The sequence below is a fragment of the Rhinoderma darwinii genome, chromosome 1, assembly GCF_050947455.1.
Source record: "Rhinoderma darwinii isolate aRhiDar2 chromosome 1, aRhiDar2.hap1, whole genome shotgun sequence".
Lineage (NCBI taxonomy): Eukaryota > Metazoa > Chordata > Amphibia > Anura > Rhinodermatidae > Rhinoderma > Rhinoderma darwinii.
The window spans coordinates 388862915-388883757 of record NC_134687.1 but is presented as its reverse complement, the minus strand read 5'-3'; positions in this window follow the sequence as shown (position 1 = coordinate 388883757).

Genomic DNA, 20843 nt, shown 5'->3' with positions numbered 1-20843 from the left:
GAAACGATCGGGTCAGGCACAGGCAGTCCATTCACTGAGGCAACAGCCAAAGATGTCTCCAGGGGAACTGTGGGCAACTGGAGATGATCCACTAGCTCCTTTTGAATGAAGTTTGCCGCGGACCCGGAGTCTAGATAGGCAGAAACCTGATGCGTCCTCTCGCCGGATACTAGGGTCACAGGAATAGTCAATTTGGAACAAAATGCTTTATTTAGTACCGTTCCACCTAGGCTTGTCTCTCCAACCAATCCAAGGCACTGGGGTCTCTCTGGCCTCTGGGGACACATACGCACAATATGGCCTCATAGGCCGCAATACAGACAAAGTCCAGAAGTGCATCTGCGTTGTCTCTCCTGGGTAGACAATTTGACATGGTTCATCTGCATAGGATCCTCTGGTGGGACGACTGAGGAGGATGGTAAAGATTGCTGGAAAGTAGAATCCAGCCTTGGAAGTTCTCCCTCCTGGAGAACCTCTTGGGAACGCTCCTGGATCCTCATATCAACCCGGGTGATAAGTAGAATGAGATCGTCCAGGGTAGATAGCAGATCGCGAGAGGCCTGCTCATCCTTAATCCCCGAAGACAGTCCCTGCCAGAATGTGGCCACCAAATCCACGTTGTTCCAGGTTAATTCAGCAGCCAGGGTACTTAACTAAATGGCGTACTAGCCCATGGAGAGGTCTCCCTGATGTAGGGTCAGCAGGGATGCAGCAGCCGAAGAAACTCTCCCAGGTTCCTCAAAGATCGAGCGGAAAGTCCGTAAGAAGTACTGCAAGTCACGAGTTTCTGGCCCCTGATGTTCCCACAGAGGATTTGCCCATGCCAGGGCTTTGCCAGAAAGGAGAGAGATGATGAAGGCAATCCTGATGTCATCAGAAGAGAAGGCCTTGGCATGTAGCCTGAAGTGGATCTGGCACTGATTCAAAAATCCCCTGCATGTCCTCGGGTCTCCGTCATAGCGTGAAAGTAGCGGCAAGATGCACAGGGAATCGGCACTGCTACAGACAGGAGTTGTAGCAGGAGGAGAAGCAGGAATGGGTGCAGTGACGACTGTGGTTGGAGCAACCAGCCGATGGGCAATGGCGTTCACCGACAGGAGAAGTTGGTCTTGCCGTGACTGGAGATCCTCCATCTCAGCCAGCATGACTTGTGTTGTCAAGGTCTCAGGTTGACCAGCGGAGTCCATGGCCTGAGCGTACTGTCATGGTTTGTGGGTATGTGGACCCACTAGGCCGCACCGCCGTAGCGGGGAGGCAGCTGGCCAAACAACAGAGCACCCTAGTAATACAAAGTCCCGCACTAGGGTACCTGAGTAGTCCAGACAGTGGCCGCAGCTCTGGCACCGATGGAGGTGGGTGCAGCAGGTAACGTCAGATGTGGCGGATGACAGCAGGTGCCGCAGGTTGCGCTAGACATGGCGTATCACACCGGACGTGGTAGATGATACTGGATGTGGCAGATGACTCAGGACGTGGAGGATGACACAAGACGTAGCAAACGACAGTAGGTGCAGTAGACACGACTCCAACACTAGTAGGCACACGAACAAGAACACAGCACGGGATACAGGAACAGGTTACACGGCACGGGTAACAACTGTAACGGGAAACACTAAGGGACCATTTGCAAGACAGACTTGGGATACACTAACAACGCTCAGGCAAGGATCTGAAGGGCAGGGACCTTCTTATAGTACAGGAAATCATGTGAGTTGATGATGATGATTATTGTCTTCATGTGCGCGCGCCCGTGTGTGCGCACCCTACGGGACACAGCGGACCGGAGCGGAAGCGAGCGCTGGCATCTCCTGGGAAGGAGATGGGGACCAGCGCTCACAGATCCGTGGCTGCGGGCATCGGGAGGTGAGTAAGCCCGATGGCCCACGGCCATGGACGCTACAGTATCCCCCCTCTTACGCCCCCTCTTCTTGGGGCCAGAGCGAGAGAGGAATTTCTTGGTGCTACACATACTGTGTATACATTAATATATAGCTTTTCTTTTGTATAAATATATATATATATATATATATATATATATATATATATATATATATGTATATAAATATATATATAAAAAAATAATAATATATATACATATATATATATATATATATATATATATATATATATATGTAAACCACTGTTTGTCTGTGACCAGATAAAATACACTAAAGTTTTGTCTAGAACAGTTGTCAAGAAAGCATCCACTTTTTTTATTCTAATTTGCTAGTTTACTAATAGAATATGCAAGATTATAGAGGGATTCTTGCTTCACATCTGATAACCATTTGAGGTCCATTTTTTTAATTCCCATATATCATTGATTCCAACAGAAAATATCCTTCGGAACAGAGTTTAGGCTTTCTTAGTAACTCTGTAGCCATGAATGATTATAAAATGTTTGCACTGTTACTCACAGCTATGCAATTTCTTGTGGAATGACAAAAACAGACACCGATTCATCCAGAAATATTTTCAGTTTCACACAATGCTGTTTTGGTGCAGCCTTTTATAATCCAGGCAAAATAAAAAAAAAGCAAGACAGAAAAATTGGAAAATAAAATGATGAATGATGAGCTATCACTATTGAACTGCATAGACAAAGCCCATTAGGGAGTGATTGTGATTGGGCCGCCATTTTTAGTTTGATTGCTCAGCCATTCTAGGGATAAATATTTAGGAAGATCTAGTGACAACTAACTATACATGGGGTAAAAACATGCATGGATTAAAGCCACCACTATCAATCTCCATCTATTATCCCTATGCCCCACTGTGTCAACCAGTGTACATACAACTGATGTAGCCAATGTAGTTGTCAAAAAAAAATATATATTAAATAAAATGAAACTTATTTTGTCAGTAGATTTGGTGATTAATTCCTCTATGTTTTGGGAAAATTATTAAAAATAAGTAGAAAAGTGCACATTAAACCTGTGCCCCATTGGTCTTAGCTGAAACTACCAGCTGTGCACCTATGTGATTAGTATAACATTTGTTCCTTGATCCATGTTCTATGATCTTACACATTAAATTACTTTCCTTCTGTAAATCAACAGAGTGAAGGTAAGACTATTTTCAAAAATGTAGAAATATAATTCGTATTCTTTTTTTTTTCTTCAGGTTGCTTATGTAGTAAAACCTCAAAGTATTGAATGGTTGAATGATGGGTACAAACGAGAACCACAATACAAGAAGCAATACCCATTACACTAATGCACAACCATTTTTAGTTCTAGGTAAATCACTTACAGAGATAAATATGTCAAGACAGTCAATGGGTTCCTGCTGTTGAAAGACTTTTTGTCTCTGTTTATATAAATTCACTCAATTGGATTGCTGCAATACATGGAGGTACTGGACGGAATTAGCCGAGGACAGCACCCGGCTATCTCCGTGATTCCCATAGAGAATGAATGGTGTGGTATTGCGCACATGTGACCGCCACTCCATTCAAACAGGGGACTCATAGCAATCGTAGCTGTCACGGCGCGGGGTGTGGACCCACTGGGCCGTAGCGCGTAGTGGGATAGCAGCTGGCCAACTAGGTACAAAACAATGTCTATAGTCCAGAACGGGTACCTGAGGCAATGTAGACAGTAGCGGTGACACAACTTGACTTTTACTGTAGATGGCACAGTAGATGCGGCGGAAGACATGACTTGACTTTCACTGTAGATGGCACAGTAGATGGAGCGGAAGACACGACTTGACTTTCACTATAGATAGCACGGAGGCACGGTAGCACGGGATACAGGGTACAGGCAGCAGGAACGGGTAACACTGGGAACTGAAAAACACTAGGAGACCATTTGCAAGACAAACTTTAGGTATACAACAATGCTCAGGCAAGAATCAAGTGGGCAGAGCCCCTTTTATAGTCCAGCAGCATTCCGGGCTAATAACTGATTAATGACAGCTGGATGCGTACTGGCCCTTTAAGGCTGTGCACGCACCCAGAACCCGGAAGTGAGTGCCGGCGTCTCCCTGGAGCTAGATGCCGCCGCGAACACAGATGTCCATGGCCGGGGCCGTCAGAGGGTAAGTCTGAACGACAGCCCTCAGCCATAGACGTTACAGTAGCAATCATACATTTATCACATATCCTGTGAGAAGCTGATAAATGTTTGTGGGGTGACAACCCATTTAAGAAAACAGCGATAGTCAGCAATCCAGATGAGGCAAATGGGAGGGTCATGGCACATACAACCAATGAAATCAAATGATATGGGTCAAATATGATGAAATAAGAAATATACAGGACATTAGTAACAGGGTATTAACCATTATAACTGGCAGCAACAGCAGACTGGATTAGAATGGCTGTGGGACTATTTTTTTTAAAGTAACCTCATACTCCACCACACCGTGCTTACCTACTGTTTCTGCCCTGCCTGGCCACAGAGCCCCTACTAGGTTGCATCTTATCCCTACCTCCCTCCCACCAATCCATTTTTGGTTCCCCCAACCCACCTTCTGCCCCACAGAGCCCTGCTCATTTTTGTCTCCCCTACCCCTCCTCCCCTCTTAGCCTTGCCACTTTGTGTCTTCTCTACCCCTCTGCCCCACTGAGCCCTTCCACATTGTGGCTCTCCTCCCCCTTCTCCCCACTGAGCCCTGCTACTTTTTGTCCCCCTTCCCAACAGAGCCCATGTCCACCTAGTGACTCTCCCCAGCTCCACCACAGGTTTTGTCTTCCCTGCCCCCTCTTCCGCCAATGGCACTTTCTATTCTTCCCACTCTCTCCTCCTCCAAAGAGCCCTGCAACCTAGTGTCCTCCCTTGCTCCCAATAGAGCCTCTGCCCACCTACCATATTCCCCCACCCCTCCACAGTGGCTCTGCCAGGTTGCATCTCATACCTAATGCAGAATTACCAGCAGATGGAATGAGAAAAGTTGAACAATGGCTAATATGATACATTAGTCTGCCTATAAAGCTACTTCATGGTGGCGGTGGTCAACAGTTACATTAAACTCAGTGAGAAAGTCCCTTTAGCAGTTAGATACTTGGGTTAACTTTCTGGCTTTGTCCTTGCTAAATGATAAGTAAACATGGTTATTTTTTTACTAGTCTATATGAGTGCCGAGCATACTGAGTGTTACTTACACAGTCTGTTTATCATCAGTTTGCTTAACACTCCATACTTGACAAAGTCTTTATTAGGTCCTTCATTGTTCCATGTTTCCTTAACCAATGAAGCATTGAATTTACAGATAAAGACTGAACTTATTTCTTTATGTCATTGGCAAATGCAGCTTGTGTTTTAGGAATGTGTTTTGTTCCGGGATGTGAAAGAGTTAAATATATTGTTTGTTCAACTAGGACCCTCACAAAGATACTGGCTCTGACAATGGGGTATTCAGTTACACTCTGTATTGCGGTAACGACAGGCACTCATCATGTTTGTCAGGAATTAGACCTCTACTTTCATTTAAATTTAATCACCCAGTGAAGTTTAACTTGCATTTGTTAGGGACGAGGCATTTAGACATGGTTTTATAGTTGAAAAAATATCTAATGATTTTGGGGATGGAGACGAAGGGTAACATCAGTCTCCAAGATAATAGATCCCTTGGTGACATTTAAAATACTTTGGCTCAGATTATCTTAGGAGTCTGAGCTTTTTCTGTGCTTGTTGGGACATAGCTGGCTATCTAATGCATTTTGATTTATAATGCACGTCTTCCATTTACAGCATTTAGGCGTCTTCCATTTACAGCATTTACTATATTTAATATCTATGTTATGAACACAATGAACTAAAGATATAAAACCTCATTGACTAATACAGATGTTCTAGATTTGCACAACTTTCTAATAATCTATTAGATTTAGAAAAAAATATTTTTCTCTACATCAAATGTCAGTTTTTGTGGTCCTTTATTTAGGTATAGTTTTAATGTGCCCTCAAAAGAAATCTCTGGCAGACCCTAGGTATAAGGTGAATAGTTAAAATACCAAAGGGACTAGCATTTTTAACCACTTCGAAGCAACTATTTTACCACCCGTTAGCGCTGTTTAGATACATGTACTTGCTAGTTTATGTTGTAATATTTTGTAATTACTTTAAAGGAGTATTCCATCTAAAGACATTATTAATAAGTCCCACCTCTAAGGGTATGTTCACACGGCTTATTTTCAGCCGTTTGTCGGGCCACAAATGCCCCGAAAAGCGGCAAAAAATATGGAGGCTGAACGCCTCCAAACATCTGCCCATTGGTTTGAATGGGAAAAATGGAGTTCCGTTCCCCGGGGAGTTTTTTTTTTTACGCAGCCATTTGTAAAAAAGAAGTGCATGTCACTTCTTGAGACATTTTTGGAGCCGTTTTTCATTGTCTCAATAGAAAAACAGCACCAAAAACGGCTGTAAAAAACGCATCAAAAAACCATTGATGCATAAAAATACGTCTGAAAATCAGGGGCTGTTTCCCATTGAAAACAGCTCCGTATCTTACGGACGTTTTTCCTTTACCGTATGAACATACCCTTACACCAACACTTTTCACCACCCATCTGAGTTATCAAGTTATGGAAACAGGTGAGCAAGCTCTATGGAATATCATGTGCACAAATTTCTATGATGGGAATAACACTTAATGTTGAGTGAAAGTAGTCCTACTGTGGTATCATAAATCCTGTGTTGGTGAATGGTGGTCATCTTGCTCAATCTCTGGCACTAGAGACAGAAGTGCTGGCAACGTGTCTTCTGAATTTGGGTGACATATTCAGATCTCTAAAAAAAGTGTCGCAATGGCCTGAAGGACTCACAATGTAATAATTACAATGAAAGATGTAACAAAAAATCATATTTAATGCTGATGTTAAAGAAGTTTTCAATGATAGACATTTATGGCATATCAGTTGGATAGACCATAGATGTCTGATTCATAGAGTGTCCAACCCTGGGAACCTCAATCAATCCTAGGCATAGGGATGGTTGGCCGCTTGTTCCAAGTGGAGAAAAAACAGCCACTGGCTGTTTCCATATCTGCCCTTCATTATAATGGAGAGTGACTGCCTATGTCCAGCCACCTCTTCGCCAGGAGTAGGGGATTAGTCTTGGGATTAATGTCTACTGAACAATAAGTGTCTACCATTGTAAAACCTCTTGAAATGAGTAAGCAGAGCCGTTTCTTTTCACTGTTCTGAAAAGACAGGATAGAGGATTTTTACTAATGTAGCACACAATAATACTAGAAAATTATTTTGCAGAGCTGATCTCAAGATTATTGCTGCCTTCTGCTACATGAAACACCTGCTCAATGCAAGTACTGACAAATGTTTAGTAAAGTAAGAAGTAGTATTTTGTGCTACCCAGGAGACCTAACCAGCATATTATTGTAAAAATCACTAAAAAGTCTAACCTTTGATAGCTTTTCATGCAGTCTGTACTTCTGGATTGTGGAATTGCTTCCCCATAATTAAATGAGAAAGAATAAGTTGCAGCCCTGTGCACAAATTACTACCTAGTGCATGCAAAATAATGTATTATAAGTAGCAATTTATTCTATTTATTGTACAGATATTGATGTGCATTGGATTTACGCTATTTTTGAGACCGCACCATGGTAACTGGTCTCTTGACAAAGGTCCCATGTCAGAGCTAGACAGAAATAGAATAAGTATAGCAGGCAGCTAGGAGAAAATTCAATATAATTATTAATATTATTGTAGTTTATTTGTAAAGCACAAATAGTTTCCACAGTGCTGTATAACAAAGCTCACATTCCATAAACATGCATGACAATCCTGAAAATGGTGCAGGAGATGAGGGGGGTCTTATGAAATTAACTGCCCTATTAAAACCCATAAAAACACCGCAGTCTAATTATTATACGGCCAGAAAATACATGACGTTCAGGACCAATTATGTTAGAACCTATTGAACTACTAGAATATATTTGGCCAATAGGAGATAACTGTAGCACCTGGTGAAAATTTGATGGAGCTTAAAACCTAAAATTGTCAGCATAAAAATAAAAAAGCTATTTTAAAAAATTGCTAATATCATTGAAACCTACAGTATGTATGCAAATATATCTGAATGTTCTCTGAACTACAGACATAGAATAAAGTAGTCCAATAGAAGTCGGCGACAGAACACAGGAGCCAGTCTCAATGATTAGAAGGTATATTTTTTAAACTCCAACAATATGCAATGTTTTGGCTATATATAGTCTTTCTCAAGCACACAGGCACAGGACATTACAATTACAGTATGCGTATCAGAGCTGTGTCTTCTAATGAAACCAACACTTGCGTGTCCATCACATGACCATGGATAGAATTGTAAATAACAACAAGCAGAGATCTTGAAAATCATGAGTAATTATTACATTAAGGATATTGGAAAATTTTATAACTTTTAATTGTACAAAAAAATAACATTCATTTGCTGAAAGTGGACCAGCCCTTTAAAGGGAATCGGTCATCAGAAAATGACCTATTATTTAAATTAGTTTTTTTCTTAACATTTTTGTAAGACTTTTTGGTGATTTTTTTAAATTTTCAATGTCATAATCTATGTTAAAAAATATTCCTAAAATCCCGCAGTTTCCGCTCTGGCCACTAAGCCTCACAATAGACTGACACTTCCTGTTCTGTAGAGATCACCTCTCAGTAGTAATTTTATTATCACCACAGGCAGGATAACAATGAAAGGTAATATATATGCAAAAGTTTTAGGCAGTTGTGGAAAATGCTGCAAAGTAACAATGCTTTAAAAAATAGAAGTGTTAATAGGTTTTTCTATCAATTACAAAGTGAATGAACAGAAGAGAAATCTAAATCAAATCAATATTTGGTGTGACCACCCTTTGCCTTCAAAACAGCATCAATGCTTCTGGTACACTTGCACACAGTTTTTGAAGGATCTCGGCAGGGAGGTTGTTCCAAACATCTTGGAGACCTAACCACAGATCTTCTGTGGGTGTAGGCTTCCTCAAATCTTACTGTCTCTTCACGTAATCCCTTACAGACTCGATGATGATGATGAGATTAGGGCTCTGTGGGGGCCATATCCTCACTTCCAGGGCTTCTTGTTCTTCTTTACGCTTAAGATAGTCCTTACTGACATTGGCTGTATATTTGGGGTCGTTGTTGTGCTGCAGAATAAATTTGTAGCCAACCAGACGCCTCCCTGATGGTATTGCATGATGGATAAGTATCTGCCGGTATTTTCCAGCATTGAGGACACCAGTAATCCTGGCCAAATCCCCAACTCCATTTGCTGAAATGCAGCCCTAAACTTGCAATGAACCTTCATCATGCTTCATTGTTGCCTGCAGACACTCATTATTTTACTGTTCTCCAGCCCTTCGGTGAACAAACAGCCTTGTTACAGCCAAATGTTTCAAATTTTGACTCATCAGTCCAGAGCCCCTGCTGCCATTTTCTGCACCCCGGTTCCTATGTTTTCATGTATAGTTGAGTCACTTGGCCTTGTTTCCAAGTCAAAGGTATGGCTTTTTGGCCGATATTTTTCCATGAAGACCACTTCTGGCCAGACTTCTCCAAACAGTAGATGGGTATACCTGGGTCCCACTGGTTTCTGCCAGTTCTGAGTTCATGGTACTGCTGGACATATTCCGATTTCAAAGGGAAGTAAGCATGATGTGTCTTTGATTTTCTGCACTGTTTCCTTGGCCGAACACTGCGTTGACGATGGTCCTCAACATTGCCCGTTTCTTTGTTCTTCTTCAAAAAAGCTTGAACAGCACATCTTGAAACCCCAGTCTTCTTTGAAATCTTTGCCTGGGAGAGATCTTGCTGATGTAGTATAACTACCTTGTGTCTTTTTGCTGTGCTCATTCTTGCCATTGTGGTCCTGTGACATGAAACTGTCTTCCACAACCTCAAGTTTGTAGCAGAGTTTGGCTGTTTCTCATCCAGTTTTAAGCCTCCTACACAGTTGTTTCTGTGCCAGTTAATCACTGTGTTTAAACCTACATATGAAAATGATGATCATTATCACCTGTTTGGTATAATTGGTTAATCTTACACCTGATTATAACCCTACAAAGTCCATGACTTTGTGCAAGTGTATCCTTCAAGAATTGATCCTGTTTTGACGCAAAGGGTGGTCACACCAAATACTGATTTGATTTAGATTCCTCTTCTGTTTAATCTATTTGTATTTTAATAGATACAAAAAACAACTATTAACACTTTTGTTTTTTTAAAGCATTCTTACTCTACAGCATTTTTCCTAACTGCCTAAAACTTTTGCACAGTAATGTATATGTATACTGATAACACAGGATCCGCCATTGAAAATAGGTGAAGGACAAAGCTCCCTCCTATCCCTTTCTGCACAATGACCTCTGTACAGGTCACAGAGCATGCCTAGTAAACTCTCCCATAGAAGTCAATGAGTCCCCTCTTGTTCACAGGTTTCTATGGTCCATGTGGCTACTGTAAAGCATAAAGCATAAATCTAAACGCTGTCAGCACAGGCAATATGGCTGCCCCTCATAATGTAAAGAAAATAGAATAAAAAAACCTACAATCAAAAACTAAAAACAAATTAGAAAAAACAGAATGTTTCCCTATCTGCTTTTAATTAGGAAAAAAATTATAGGTGATATATACCCTTTAACCTCTTCCCACGCCGCACCGCAACTGTACGTCCTGGAGAGGGGTTGCTTGCCGCACCAGGATGTACAGTTGCAGAGCGGTTCCTGGTGCACACTATCCTAAAGGACAGTGTCCGGGAACCAGGAGGTCAGCTGATGCTTGTCATGGCAACTGGAGGCCAGGCAATGGCCTCCGGGTTTCTATGTACGGAAGCCTAGGAGGAGCAGCAGAACAACTAAAGAGCAAAATCTGCGCTCCAAAAGCCAAATGGCGCTCTCTCCCTTCTGAGCCCTGCAGCGTGCCCAAACAGCAGTTTGCGTCCACATATATGGCATCGTCATACCCGGGAGAACCGGCTTAGCAGTTTATGAGGCATTTGTCTTCAGTGGCACAAACTGGGCACAACATATTATGCAGTAAAATGGCATATCAGTGGAAAATTGCAATTTTCACTTTGCACCATCCGCTGTGCATTAACCCCTTTGCGCACTATGACTTAATAGCACGTCATGGTGCGGGGGTTGATGTATGGAGCCGGCTCACATGCTGAGTCCGCTCCATACGTTGCGGGTGTCAGCTGTGTATTACAGACACCCGGGTCTAACGGACAGGAACGGTGATCGCGCTGTTACAGAAGCCTGTAAAAATAACAATATACTGCAATACATTAGTATTGCACTGTATTGTTCCAGAGATCCAATGATTGCTGGTTCAAGTCCCCTATGGGGACTAATAAAATGCGTCAAATTTTTTTAATAAAGTTATTAGTATTGAGAAAAAAATTTTTTAAAGATAAAAAAAAAACATTTTCCCATTTTTCTTCTAAAGTAATGTTTAAAAAAAAAATAAATAAACAAAATTGGTATTACTACATCCATAAAAGTCCGAACTATTACAATATTATATTATGTAACTCGCATGGTGAACACCGTAAAAATTAAAATAAATAATTTAAAAGCCAAAATCACAGTTTTTTTTGTCACCTTAGCTCTCAAAACAAAATGTAATAAAAAGTGATCAAAAGTTTATATGTACCAAAACATGATACCAATAAAAACTACAGCTCGTGCCGCAAAAAATAAGCCCTCACACCGCTCAATCGACCAAAAAATAAAAAAGTTATGGCTCTCAGAATGTGGTGAAACAAAACAATTTTTGATTTAAAAAAATAGATTTTTCTTTGTAAAAGCAGTGCAATATAAAAAAAATATATAAATTTGGTATCACCGTAATTGTATTGAGCCGCAGAATAAAGTAAAGTTTTCATTTTTACCGCACGGCGAAAGCTGTAAAAACAAAATCGCTCAAAATATGGAGGAATCGCAGTTTTTTCCAATTTCAGCCCGCAATTAATTTTATTTCAGTTTCCCAATGCATTTTATCTTAATTGAAATGGTGTCAATAGAAACTACAATTCCTCCCACAAGAAATAAGCCTTCGCACCGCTCTATTGACGGAAAAAGAAAAAAGTTATGGCTCTTGGAATGCGGGGAGTGAAAATCGAAAATAAGAAAGCAAAAAATGCATCAGTCCTGAAAGGGTTAATTAATTTCTAATGAAAAAAATGTATGACCACATCTGGGGTATTTCCGTACTCGGGAGAAATTGCTTTACAAATGTTGGGTGGATTTTTCTCCTTTATCCCTTGTGAAAACGAAAAAAATGCAACATTTTAGTAGAAAAAATTTTGGTCACTTTTGGGGTTTTTACACTTTTTTGGTCTCTCCAGGGCGTTGCAAACGCGACATAGCACCGAAAGCCATTCCAGCAAAATCTGTGCTCCAAATCCAAATGGCGCTCCTTCCTATCTGAGAGCTGCTGTGTTAACAAACAGCAGTTTATTACCACATATGGGGTATTACCATAATCAGGAGAAATTGCTTTACAAATTTTGTGGTTCTTTTTTTACTTTATTCCATGTAAAAAAAGTAGATTTTCTTTTTCACGGCCTAATTCCACTAAATTCTGCAAAAAACCTGTGGGTCAAAATGCTAACTATACCCCTAGAAAAATTCCTTGAGGGGTGTAGATTCCAAAATGTAGTTTCCAAAATGGGGTCACTTTTGGGGGGTTGCCACTGTTATGGTCCCTCCAGGGCGTTGCAAACGCGACATGGCACCAAAAACCATTCCAGCAAAATCTGCGCTCCAAAATCCAAATGGCGCTCCCTCCCTTCTGAGTGCTGCTGTGGGTCCAATTAGCAGTTTATTACCACATATGGGGTATTGCTGTAATCGGGAGACATTGCTTTACAAATTTTGGGGTGAATTTTCTTCTTTATTCCTTGTAACTATTAAAAATGTGTATGTTTTTTCAGAAAAATAGTATATTTTCATTTTTACTGACTAATTCCAATATATTTAGTGAAAAACCTGTGTGGTTCAAATGCTAACAATACCCCTAGATAAATTCCTTGAGAGGTGCAGTTTCCAAAATGGGGTCACTTTTTGTACTTGGTCTACAACAATGTTTGGGTAGGTCGTACGTGTCAAAGTAACATCCACGTGAATGCCAGGAACCAAGGTTTCCCAGCAGAACATTGTCTTGAACATAACACTGCCTCTGCTGGCTTGCCTTCCTCCCCTCCCATAGTACGTCCTGGTGCCATATTTTTCCCAGTTAAGAAACGCACACGCACCTGGCTGTCTACATGATGTGAAAGACAACGTGGTTCATCAGACCAGGCTACCTCTTTCCATTGCTCCATGTTCCAATACTGATGCTCACATGCCAATTGTAGAAGCTTTCGGCAGTGGACAGGGGTCGGCATAGACTTTCCAACTGGTCCGCTGTTACGCAGTCCCAAATGCAGCAACCTGCAAAGCCCTGTGTATTCTGACAACTCTCTATCATGGGCAGGATTACTTTTTCAGCAATGTAGGCTACAGTAGCTCTTTTGTTGGATCAGACCAGATGTACTAGCCTTTATTCCCCATGCTCATCAATGAGACTTAGGTGCCATGACATTGTCACCTCTTGTCCTTCCTTGGACAACTGTTGTTAGGTGCTATCCACTGCACACCAGGAATATTCCGCAACACCTGACGTTTTAGAGATGCCAGTTGTCTAGCCATCACAATTTTGCCCATGTCAATGTTGCTCAGATCCTTACACTTTTTAATTTTTCTTCTACCAAAACACCAACTACAACAACTGACTGTTCACTTGCTGCCTAATATATCCCACCCCTCGGGAGGTACCATTTTAAGGAGATAATCAAAGATATTAACTTCACCTGCCAGTGGTTTTATTATTATGATCAGTATATACAGTATATCTGTTGACAATGGAAATTACTCCCATTTTCAGGGGTGAAAACGGTAGAAAGGAAAAATCCAATGTTCTGTATATTTTCTCTAAGAACAGACTACAGTAATTGTCTGGCTGTCTAACAATGTCCACAGATGTTAGATTGTTGACCCATCCCACTAAGAACTTTTGCCATGAACAATCTTTCTCAATAGCTACCTTTACTTCTTCTGAAGCCCTCTGACATCTCTCGATAGTAATATGTATTGTGGACCATCATTATTTTTTTATTTGTGTTGATATTTTTGTATTATTTTTAGAAAAATATGTGTAAATATTTAGAAATTGCTGTATAATTGGATAATAACTAGCTGTAAGTAATCTTGTGGTGTGTGATCCGTAAAGTGTTGTGAAATACAGGTAAATACTTTGGAGTCTTCTTTGCTTGTATTGGGCCATATTGACTAATTATTCTAAATTCTGAACAAACATACAAGCATCTGCATTTAGCCAAGCATTAGAAAGATACACACCACCAAAAGCAGCACAATGTGTCAAAAAAAGAAGGATTTTGTTCCACTACATTCTTGCCCTCCTGAGCTGTATTTAAAATAATAATAAACTGGCAGCTTAAGGCTATGTACACCTTTAAAAACTACTTTAAAAAAAAAACAAAAAACTGTGTATCAGTGTTTTTGGTTTAACTTTCTAATTACTTTTTATTAAAAATAATATTTTAATTTACCACCTCTTATCGATCACATCTAAGTTATGAACTTAGATGTGATCGGTAACAGCTCAATCCTGCGTCTCGCTGACACTGAACCCGTCAGTGCCGCTGTATGACAGCTACAGGTTTCAGCGCTAGATACAGCTGCTCTGTATACAGGATGCAAAGCAGCTGTATCTCAAAAATTCAAAATAATTTTTAATAAAAAGTAATTAGAAAGCTGCACCAAACACACTGATACACACCCACATACACACCCACATACACACCCACATATATATATATATATATATATATATATATATATATATATATATATATATATATATATATATATATATAAAATCTATATATATATATATATATATATAAATATCTATATATATATATATATATATATATAAATGTTTTCAAAGGTGTACATAGCCTTTAATTTCTGAGAATATGAAGGCATCAATAAGGGAAACTTAATTTGATGTTTAATAACCATTAGAAGTTTCAGATGTCACTCTTTTTTTTTTTCTTTAGATTTGCCATCTACTGTCATTTAGGACAACCTAGAAGAAGAAGTCTCTAGGCTCCTTTCTTCTTCCCGTCCTACTACCTGCAGAAGTGATCCTACTCCCTCACACCTCGTCCAGTGTCTCTCCCTGGCTGTCACTAGTCAACTAGCAAATATTTAACCTCTCTCTTTTCTCTGGGATCTTTCCCTCCTCTTTTAAACATGCCGTTATTACCCCATTACTGTAAAAAAAACATCTCTTGACTCATCCTGCTCTGCTAACTACCGACCAGTCTCCAATCTCCCCTTCATCTCTAAACTCCTGGAATGTTTGGTCTACTCTCGTTTAATCCGTTAGCTCTCTGCTAACTATTTTCTTGACCCCTTAAAATCTGCTTTCTGCACTTTACACTCTACAAAAACTGCCCTTACTTAATTCTCTAATGATCTCCTGGTGGCTATATCTAACGGTAATTACGCTCTACTGATTCTTCTGGATCTTTCTGCAGCCTTTGACACTGTAGACCACCAACTCCTATTCAATATGCTCAACTTTTTTGGCCTTAAAGACACTGCTCTCTCTTGGTTTTCTTCATATCTCTCTCACCACTCATTCAGTGTATCATTTTCTGGTTCTACTTCTTCTTCTCCTCTTCCCCTTGCTGTTGGGGTCCCTCAGGGTTTAGTCCTAGGTCCACTCCTCTTTTTTCTCTACGCAGCACCTATTGGACAAACCATCAGCAGATTTGTCTTCCAGTACCATCTCTACGCTGATGACACCCAATTATATGCCTCTTCCCATGACCTCACCCCATCTCTAATACAAATCACCAGTGATTGTCTGTCCGCTGTCTCTAACATCATGTCCTCACTCTATCTGAAACTGAATCGTTCTAAAACTGAGCTCCTTGTGTTCCCACTATCTACTAACCTACCTAAACCTGATATCTCCATCTCAGTGTGTGGAACTACGATAAATCCTAGGCAGCACGCCCGCTGTCTTGGGGTTATTTGTGACTGAGATCTTTCCTTCACTTCTTATACTCAATCACTTGCACTGTCCTGTCACCTCCCCCTTAATAACATCTCCAAAATCCGCCCTTTTCTTACTGTGGAAACAGCCAAAACTCTCACTGTCGCTCTGATTCACTCTCGTCTTGACTACTGTAACTCACGGTCTTCCTCTCCCTAAACTCTCCGCTCTCCAATCTGAATGCAGCAGCCAGGCTCATCTTTCTGACCCACCACTATAAAAATGCCGCTATCCGGTGCCAGTCACTGCACTGGTTGCCCATTCCCTTTAGAATAAAATTTAAACTTGTTACTCTCACCCACAAAGCTCTTCACAGTGCTGCACCTCCTTACATCTACACCCTCATCACTGTCTACCACCCTACCCGTGCTCTACATTCTGCCAACGACCTTAGATTAACATCCTCCATAATCCCCCCTCCAAGTTTTTTCTCGTGTTGCACCAGTCCTCTGGAATACGCTACCCCAGACAATCAGATTAGTTACCAACATTTACAGTTTTAAGCGAGGTCTATACATTTTATTACCAATGGACAAATTGGTATTTCGACACTCTTTTCTCTGTAACATTCTATCGAATGAGCACTCTTTTCTGTTTACACTGGAGGAAATTTATGAAGCCCTCTACGCCAGTTTTCTGGCGTAAATTACAGTGCAAATGTACGCCATCTCCCAGCTGGCGCATATTTGATTCTCTAGCGCACAGATGGCCAGATATGTGCTTAATTTATCAGGAGGTGATAAATGAATAAATTAGGTGCATCTTACTCCAACTTTCTTAAGATTCCCAATTCTTCCCACTGACCATGGTTTGAATAGTATGCACAGTTTGCAGTAGGTTTATTAGGAGTTCCTCCATGTACAGTATTCTCTGGCTAAATTTTATGAAAATGTCAATGGGTGGATCGTTCATCTCTTATTTTAACTTGATTGTTTTATAGTCCTGATTTACTATCTATCTGCGGTACATGGCTCAGGAATGAGCAGCTGTCATAGGCGTGATAAAGAAAAATAATCAGTATAGCCTTTGCTAATAATTAATTGCCATTATTATATGCTTATGCTACAAATATGTATACTCTGGCTATGTATACTTTGCCTCTGAAATGTATTTTCTATAATCTTGCTAACTAAGGTTTGTTCTTGAACCATATTCTCTTAATATCAGACCACTGCTCTCCTTATCAGGCCTTCAAGGCCGTTCTGATATAAGCCTGCCAAGTTTACTGGAGACAGAAATGATATTCAGACAACATAATGTTTGTACATAGAATTACCTGTTATTAGTACGCATTTCTTGTGTGGTCAATAACTTGTAAGGCGGTTCCTTGATGACATTTAGCTAGAAAAGTCATTTAAAAGGTTAATCTAAAATTCAACCTTTAGGTCTTCTGTCTAAACTCTCTTGAGAGGACCTCCGTGGTTATGTTTTTCTTATTTCTTACTTCTGTATCTCTTTCGTATTATTGTAACTTTTTCTTCTTAATAAAGCTTTCATTTAATTTCACCGAGAGACAAGAGAGCTTGTTTAAGATTTCCTTATCAGCAGTGATCATTGACCTTTGCGGATCCCTGATTTTGGCAGTTTGTCTCAATAGTAAGTGCCTTGGGCAAGCCCTGTAAGGAAACGCATTATGTGATAAACCTTACACCTCAATTTCTATTGTTCAAGTTTTGTTGAGTAAAATCATTTTAATTCAAATAATTGTGAAGCCTTGGGTATCCTTGGATTAAAAAAATCCTTTTTATATTTAAAACTAGATTAAATATAAAAAAAAAAGAACAAAATAAAAAACTACCCATTGGGCGCTGGATATATAAACCAGAAAAAAAACAGTCAAACTCTGTTTTACAGCAAGTGGAATTAGAGGTCAGCAAACAAGAATGATACAATATATCTGAATCTATTTATTAGGTTATTATGGTTTTCTTTTACGGGATGATACAGGACACATTTTGGATAGACTAGCCGTATATTTGTTACATGGTTATTTTGCAGGGCAATGATAAAATTCTAAAAAATAAATAAAAAAATGCAGGGATTTAAAAAAACTTTGCCACTTTAAAATTTTTATGATAACTTGCTGAGGACTTGACACAGTGTTTTTGAGACCACTCAACGGTTACCCATTATCTCCCATTACTTTCTATAAAGAGTCACTGCACATACTTAACCACCTCTTTGTGGACAGGCGGAACTGAAACGATTCCATTCTCATGATCAAAGGAGGACCCAGAGGTCAGACAGCCAACAAATGGAGAGCTATGACGTATACTATTGAGATGGCATAAAAAAAAATATATATATTCTCGGCAAAACCACTTTAATGTGCTAAATAAAGTGTGAAGTGATTGGCTTACATTTTAAATTGAAATGTTTTCTTAATCTGGCCATACACTGTAGAAAGCTGTTGGCCGAACGCCTGTTTGTCTGACAGTTTTTTATCAATGTTGTATAAGGTCGTAAACCCTTTCATGACTGGGGGGTATTTTGGGCTTTTATGCCCAGAGCAAAATTTCGCCTTTTGAAATGCTTAATTTTCAAGGTGATTATGTTTTTTAATTTCTACCCCAAAAATGTTTGGTTTCTTTTTTTGCGGAACAACCTTTTTTGAAGGTCTTACTTAGAGAAAATAAATATAAAAAAAAAATTGAAAAATTCATGCTGTTTTAAGGCCCCATTTACACCACATTTTTGACCTACGTTTAACATATATTCTGGGAAAAGTTCATATACATATACAAAAGGATGCCATAATAGCTTATGGATGATAAATGATACTTTTAAGGCATCCATCACAGGGATCCATCACCCATAGGTTATTATGGCATCCGTTTAACGTAGACGTCATGATATGCTCATGAAAAGCTCATGGCGCATATATTAAATTGATGCCTGTGACTAATTCCATTGCATCTGTTACCCATAGGCTCCCATGTTAAATAACATCCCTAAACATAAGGAAAAAGACTGTATTTAAATGGGGCCTAAGGTTAACATAGTTTGAATTAATAAAACTGTATGTTCCCCCAAAAATGAATCCTCTAATTCTCCCATGCATTGCGGTGCCAAATATGTGTACATTGTGTAGCATATGATGTCGCTATAGTGCCGCAAACAAAACAGTATTTTAGTTTAGCATGCTTTTTCCTCCCTTAACGTTAGACGCAGACTCTGTACATGAATGATAATCATCCAAGTTCACTCATTTTTTTAGTAATGGTACAAAAGTAGAAAGGGGCCAGTGAATGACAGAGCAAAATTGGTGGATAAGTATTTTATGTTAGAGGTATCGCTCATTCTGTGTGACAGGAATATATTAATGACTGGGCACCTGAAGCCCATTTAAAACAAATTATTCTCACACAGAATGTCTAAATCTGGTATGTGTAGATTTGAAGGTGGACACTTTTTTAGGGAGAGGGGTGTTTTCCATTTTTTCCTTACTTTTTTTTCTTATTATATTTATTTGTATTTATTTATTTTTTCTTTTTAGCACACCCTTATAAGCAGTAGCAGCATGGAGGACATTATACAGCCGTACTAAGCAGTGTAGCTGGGAATACAGCATTGGGGCGAGATATAACACTTACTAGAAGCTCGAAGCAGCATCTCTCTGTGTTAATCTGCTCCTGCTCCCTCCTCCACCTCCCCTCTCCATAGAATTCTATGCACAGCATGTAACATGATCCCTCAGTGAGCTGATAATTAGTCTCGTCTCTCAGGATTTTAGCAGTGAATTGAGAGTGAAAGAGTAGTTCAGGAGGTGGGGGGAGCATAAGAAGTGCCTGATAAGTGGAGAAAGAGGCATTTTTCTCTAATAAGATATATTACAAAGTTTCTTATATACGTTTGTACTATTGATTTGTGCAAAGTTTGTTGAAATGTTAGTGAACATTTAAATATTCTATGTTTAAATGTTAAAGGTACTGTACACTCATTTCACACGAGACTCATTAATTTCAAATTAAATGGGGCAATTGAATGATAGTCTTCCTCGGCATTGTTATAAGTTGCTTGTAGTTTGCAATCTTTCTGTCCTTGCTGTAGTAGGAGTTTGTGGTAAGCTTGTAGTGAAATTGTGCTTATACACAGCAGACAATCTAAGCATGTAGACCTGCAGTGTAAAGCATGGGGAAGAGATAGATTGACAACCTAAACATCTAATGAGAGAGGAAGTAAATATCAGACATCAGATTCCAACAGTCAATGCAATTAAACTGTAGTCATAGCTATGCCCCAATGGAGAAAAACTATAAAGGAGACAAGCAGCCAATACTCACGTTTTTGTTTCAGTTTTTTTGGCTGATAATGCATTTTTTCAGTAAAAAAAATCTGAATACAATGGATACAGAAATACCATGTGTATACTGTATTGGCTGTTATAAATAAGATCAATCAATATAAGCTGATAGAAATTTCTGCATCTGGCTCTTTGATAAGACCTATGTATTGAAAATCCACTTCTGACCACTACTTTATTAAAGGTAAGGAGACTGATGTATTTTCTTTTTTCATTTTTTTAATTAAGCTAGAGAATAAATGAGTCCTAGTCTTCCAGGCTTCCAGTGGAGAGGAAGCTGCACTATCCATTGCAATGAATGGGAGTTATGGTAACTTGTACTTGTAAGCGCTTGTTAGTTTTTGTTCCTCCATCCATGAGACTAATTGGGTTCATTTTGAATTGTGCAACAAAAACATTTACAAAAAATTTGTGATTTGAAGAGTTTCTAAACAGCAAACTGGTAAAATG